Here is a 6943-nt window from a genome sequence, read left to right on the forward strand (position 1 = left end):
CACTGCTCTCAGGAATATTTCCTCTCTTTCATCTTCTAGTCCTTCAGCTTCCTCAAGCTCTTCACCAACTTCATCATATTCGTCCTCATAATCAAGGTTCCTGTGCAAACCAGCCAAAGCATTTTGGATTTCATTCCTTACCTCATTCTTGAAGTCTTTCATCATCTTCTCTACCCTCTGGGGGTTTGTCCTTCTCGACGACATCTCCTCTTCCACTCTGGTGAACTGCCTCAACTCGGCGATCTGACTGTCGATTTCAATTGCCTCCCCTTAGTGATCTATTGAACACGCGCGCAACCTGCCTCCAATCAGCGATATATCCACCCAAAGGAATGCCTGAATGTTCGCAAAAAATTCTTCCACCAGCCAGTCCATAACCAGCTCTGATACCACTTGATGCAACCATTACCGGTAAAACCCTCAAAGAGAATTAACCGACTTATGCAACAAGAGAAACATGATGAAAACAACAAGAAAACATAACAATATCACATAAACAAATCATATTAATGCCTAAGAACTTCCGACAATCATTTGGCAATCATCATATAATCATCAAAGAACATTTGGCAATTAACCGGTTACATGCAGGCTATCAGCCAGATACAATCCAATCTGGGACTCTAAGAATCAACCAGATCACAAAATGCGAATCTCAATCCTTATTCTCCATTCTACTTTCTCTTCCCCTACAAATGATTACATAGTAACATATTTATACCCAACGAAACATATTCAGGTCAGCCTCATAAGATTACATTTACCAATGCAGGAAATGAAACGTGTAATTAGGTCAGCCCTAAGAATCAAATAAATATTTATAGAAAATAACAACCAAGCAATACGGCTCAGCAGGAAGGTTGGACCCACACCAAAGAACATCAAACAAGGCCCAAGATAGATCCACATGTCAAGAATCATGCCGGTAATGAAGGAAAACCAACCAGTAAGCACAAGAACTGTCCAGAAACCCAAAAACAGTCAAGTAGAAGCAATAGCTGAACGGAAAAGAATCCAGATGAACTAAAAATATGGAGTCAAGCACATAAAACTGCCAAGAAACCAAAAATAAGATCTGCCATGAAGAACAAACAACTACAGGTACCAAACGGTAAGACCACAAAAAACTGCACAAAGAACTCAACAAGATGAAAACTGAAAGGAAATATTTTTGGATGATGCAAGATTGCTCATCAACCGGGGATGCTCCTGCACCACACTTCCCAATCTTTATGATTTTCTCTTCATTGTAAGGATCCATTTTAACATCAATAGTATAACACACAAGAGGGTTACTTTGTTGGGCAACATCCATTGGCTGAGCAAATTCATAAATCATCTCTTCGTTATCATTTCCTAATTCGGTGTCTTTCCCAAAGTATGCTTCAGCATTTAAACAATAAGAGAATCCAGGATTATGGTGATAGCAGGGAAGATTGTCATAAACTCCTAAAAACTTTGCCAAGGAATCATTAGTAGAAAAGATATAAAGGAAAGATGGATTAGAGTTAGAATCAATTAATTTAGGATGTATTAAAGAAAGTGATTTAAAAGAGAAAATGACATTGACATTAATAGATGGTCACTTAGATGCTTTGGTGGGCTTAACAGGATTATATCCAAGTCCAAAAGATGTTTCATAAACATGATTCTCTAAAGGAATTTTTATCCCTTGTTTATGTGCACCACAACCATTGCCATTATATCCACTCTTGGTTAAGATGTGCAAACAAGGACCATAAAGAACAACCATTTTTGTAAGGGAAGGCAGGGCCTCATATGTCTCAATATCATAATTAGTTGAAGTAGAAGAAGTTTTTGATTTTGAAGTAGCCACAAAGTTGTTAATAAGTTGTTTAGACAAAGTGGGTTGCTTTTTATATTCAACAACATCATCCTCCTTTTTAGTCCCAAGTTCTATTGGGGGGATTTTATATTTTCCTATAAAAGAAGGTGTAAAATCTAAGGACCCCCAACTATCACCTAAGAATACCTCCTTAGATGAAGAAGTATCTTTAGGAGAATATGGTGATTCATTTTGAATGGAAGAAGAAGTAGGAGTACTCGAAGAAGAAGTAGGAATACTTGGAGAAGAAGTAGGGGTACTTGGAGAAGATTTGGAAGATGAGGTTTGTAAACAAGCTTGTAAATTGGTATCATTTTACAAAGTATACATCTTGTTATTATAAATTAACTTGACAATGAAGAGTAGAAAGAATAAATTTCATACTATGAATCCAAGGTCATCCTAACAAAATATTGTAAGACTATTGAGCATGTCTTGAATAGGTGTAGGTAAAATAATAGGTCCTACCTTAATAGGTAAGGTTATAGTACCTAAATAAGTTCTCGCAATATTGTCAAAACCATGAATAAAAAGAGATTCAGGGTTAATGAGAGAAGATCCACATTTATCTTATGCAATAGATCAATGCTACAAACATTAAGGCAAGGTCCATTGTCCACAAGGGTTCGTCTTATAGTATTACCATTAATAAGGATAACAATCATAAGAGGATCATATTAATTTTGAATCTTTTGTGAGGGTATCTCATCTTGTGTGTACACAATTTGAACCTTAGATGGTTTCATAGAGTCAATCAAAGAATTCATGCTATTAGGTGTCATTACGGGTGGGACATCTAAGTTCTTTAAAGCATCTTGTAACATACCATGATGTATGGATAAAGTTTGAATTAAATCCCAAAGGGATATATTGGTGAGAGTTGCTTTAAGTTGTTCAATAGTATCATACTCTTTACCAATATGTTGTGATATATGAGGTGTTGGTGGAAGAAAAGGTTGAGAAGAAGGAATCACCAGAGGAGGATTAGGTTTCCTATTGTTCCTTGTATTATAGGTATGGGGAACTTAATTTTAACTCTCTTTTGTAATTTTTTTAACATACTCATAAGGAGTCTTGGTGGGATAACCTCTTTGCACAATAATAATTGGTTTGTTAGGAGTGCAAAAGTCATCATTAGCATAACCACCTTGAACCACAAAGAGAGGCTTTCTAAGAGGTTGAGAAGTTTGAGGGGAACTGGCTCCTTAAACCACAAAAAGTGTTTTATTGGGTGTTTGAAGATTATTGTCAAAATCAATCACATTTATCATGTTAATAAATCTCTTAGATGTTTTCAGATTGTTTGAAGATAGTTTAGTAGAAATGAAATCATCAAGAGCATCATCTAGCATGACATAGTCATGACTACTAAATGGTTGATTATGGGATTGAATGAGAGGTAAGTCATCATAAAGAGGATTGCCATACAACACCATGTTACTAGATTTGGAGAATGATTTGATAGGGATGACTTCATGAGGAGAGACATCTAACTTATCTACATCATCACTATGAAATGGGATGGTAACTATGTTTATGAGTTTTTGGCAAAATGTTTGTTTAGAAGGCTTAGGATAAAGGAACTCATCAACAGCCTCATCAAGTTCTTCCTTGATAAAAGTGTAATCATCATTATTGCAAATAAAGATATGGCATGATTGAAACACACTTTGAAAATGAAAAGTTCATATAAAACTTAAAGAAACACAATGCATAAAACAATATTTTTGAGATTTTTTATGTTTTTGATATAAAATAAACATTCAATAACAAAGATCTAATCAAAAAATGCAATCTAAGAAGGTTGGGTTCACCAAAGTGTTTAGGGTGAAAATGTAATCTGGTAATTTTAGAACCTAACCCCACTTTCATCACACATTGGAATATAAAAGCACCTAAAGGAGTGATCCTCTTTTACTAACTCTTGTAAAAGAGAGTGAAAGGATAATTTTAGGGTTTCTATTCATTTCTTGCTATGAAAGGGAATGTGCTAAATGATGGAGAATGCAAGGCTATGTTAATAGGATGAAACAAAGTAACTAGAACAACAATAATGACAGACTGATAAAGTAACAAAGTTTAAACAACAAGTACATATCCGAGAATAAGGATTTGATGTGAACCTATGATAAAAAACTAAGCCAGATTTGGTAGGAATAGGGTGTTCTATGCCTTGGTCTAAGAAAGTAGGCTGAGTTGCAAACTAAAAGACCAATCTCTGAGACAATCTGAGGAAATCCTATGACATTTGCGGCCAACTGAGGAGGACCACAATGTGGGACACCCTATCCTTAGAGGAATAGGTCATGGGGAACCCTGGTTCATGAAATCCAAATCCAATTTTCAATAATGGGTCTGTGTTGGATTATTGAGATCTCCCAGAAATTGTTTGCTTCAATGGAAACCTGTAACTATACCTGCAAGCTGAAAATGGTGTGTTTGTGGATATATAGGGTTTTTCCTTAGTAAACCCCTTATTTTGGTGATTTCCACCTCCATAAATAGCCAATGTTTTAATTGAAAATGTGTGTGTGCTTTAGAATCCCATGTGTCTCTAAGATTGTTATGAGCTAAAGACAAACAAGAGTTCTACCATATGTTCTGAGCAAAACCCTAAAATGAGTGCAATGAGAATACTTTAAACCACAAATGCAATTCAAATCTAAATCACTAGTACAAATTTGAAAATCAATATTATGTAGATTTGAAGCTCAATATATAAACATGAAAATAATATGAAATCATACCAAATCCAAAGGAAGAGGTGCAAGGCAATCAACAGTCGGTGATTTCCTTATCATTCTTCAATATCTCCTAAAGCTTCTATAATTGATCAAAAATGTTGATGAAGACTTGATTGATGGATGAATTATAGATCTGATACTGTAGACACCCAAAATTGTCCAGTCTAATTAAATAAATATTTTTATTTATTTAATTATCTAAGCTTAATTCTTCTATTACCTAAATAAATCCTTATTTATTTAATTAATTCATTTATCCTCTTCTAGCCTTATTTCTCATTTAAATAAATACATTTATTTATTTAAATTATCTTTTTCCTAAATTAAATAAATATCTTATTTATTTAATTATCCCACTTCTTCTATTAATTAAATAAATCTTTATTTATTTAATTAATTCATTAGTCTTTTCTACCCATGACACATGTCATTCATCTCTTAATTCATACACTACCTACCCCTTTCATTATTTCATTATTTCTTTTACCTACCCTCTAATCATAGCCGACCTCCTTTTACACCTCTCAATCTTATCCCTCCATTTCATATAGTGTCTTCTATATAAGGAGATGCTTCCTTCATTATCAAACCCTAATCAATCATTCTAATCAATCAACCTAATGACCTAACTACTTGATCAATTGACTACTTGGCATATACGATCCTACTTGCAACCACATTCCGTTATTTGTTGAGCTCTTGTGCACATAAAATCTGAGAGCAAATACCTTAAGCAAGATCAATGGAGATAGGAAGAATGGAGATCCAAACCCTATTGGACATGTGATGGTATAATTTTGGTGATTTCATTTGATTTGCATTGTCCTAGGTAATCTTCATATGTTATGGTGGATCTTTGTTGTTGTTAGGCTAGGGTTTTGTGGTTGAATTCATTTAGCCTTTCAATACCGTTATTATTGTTATCCATTTTCACCATATACATTTTGGCATGCCCCGTGGGACATGGATTTTTGTTAGATCTATGTTTTTTGCAGATTTTTCTAACCCTATATTGTTGTTTTGTAAAACAATTTGGAGAATAATCTTGTGCAGCTAGGGTTTTGGACACAAAATCAAGATCTTGGAGACATTCGATCATATCTCACAAACGGCTTGGAAATTTTGCACCAAATTTTTTTGCAGGTTGAAGAAAGTATCAGGAGCTCTCAATCCAAAATTCAGAATTTTTGGAGAACATTTTTCATTTTCTATGAATTTTTTATGATTTTTCATAAAAAACTAATTTTGAGAGCAAATGAGAGAATTTTTTAGATTTTCTTAAATTTTTGGAAATCTCTCATAATTATACATAGGATATGTTCTTTGTGATTTTAATTTTGATGCAAAATATTTCACTAAAAATCGGATCTTTAAAAATTAAGGTTTTTCCTTATTTTGATCAGATCTCACAAATGGATTTGAATTTTGACATCAAATTTTTTATGCAAGTCAAGAAAGGTATTAGAAGGATTTAGTTAAAATTTCAGAATTTTTGGATCACTTGTTCAATTTATATGAATTTTTTATGGTTTTTCATAAAAAAATTAATTTTGAGAGAAAATTAGTGAATTTTTTGGATTTTCTTACATTTTTGGAAATATCTCAAAATTATACATAGGATCTATTCTTTGTGATTTTAAATTTGAATCAAAATAATTCCTCAAAAATCAGATCTTTGAAAATTAGGGTTTTGCATTATTTTACTCATATCTCACAAACTGCTTGGATTTGTTGTAGAAAAAATTTTGTGCAGGTTTGGAAGACCATCAGCACTCTCCAGTAAAAATTTCAGATTTTTTGGATTGATTTTGCATTTTATATGAATTTTTTATGATTTTTTATAAAAAATTAATTTTTGGAGAAAATTAGCAAATTTTTTGGATTTTCTTACATTTCTGGAAATCTCTTGAAATTTTACAGGTGGTCTTTTTTTTACGATGAATCAGATATTTGAATTGGTCAACAAAACGCATTGTTGAAGGCCCCTATTTCACAAAGTCTTTTGGATCTAAAATTTACCTAATTTGTGTGCTTCTAGGAAGGGGTGATCATTTGAAACAATCCAAACTACTAATAAATCTTTGTTGCAGGTCCTTAGCAAGGGTTTTTGGATTTTTATTGTGTGCCTTGTTTTCATAGACTAGCAAACACTTCAATTGGTGCACTAAAATTGAATAATTGTCTTTTGTGTCTTGAGCAATAGGCTCTTTTTGTTTAATCTTTAGAGGGTCTGTCTTCTCGTGTGGTCATTAGGACTACTAGTGAGAAGAGAAGGACCCAAGTGGTAGCGAGGAAAACCCACCTCTTCCGAACCACTATAAACAACTGTATTCATGGTGAAAACTATGGATAA

Source organism: Cryptomeria japonica, chromosome 1, assembly GCF_030272615.1.
Source record: "Cryptomeria japonica chromosome 1, Sugi_1.0, whole genome shotgun sequence".
NCBI lineage: Eukaryota > Viridiplantae > Streptophyta > Pinopsida > Cupressales > Cupressaceae > Cryptomeria > Cryptomeria japonica.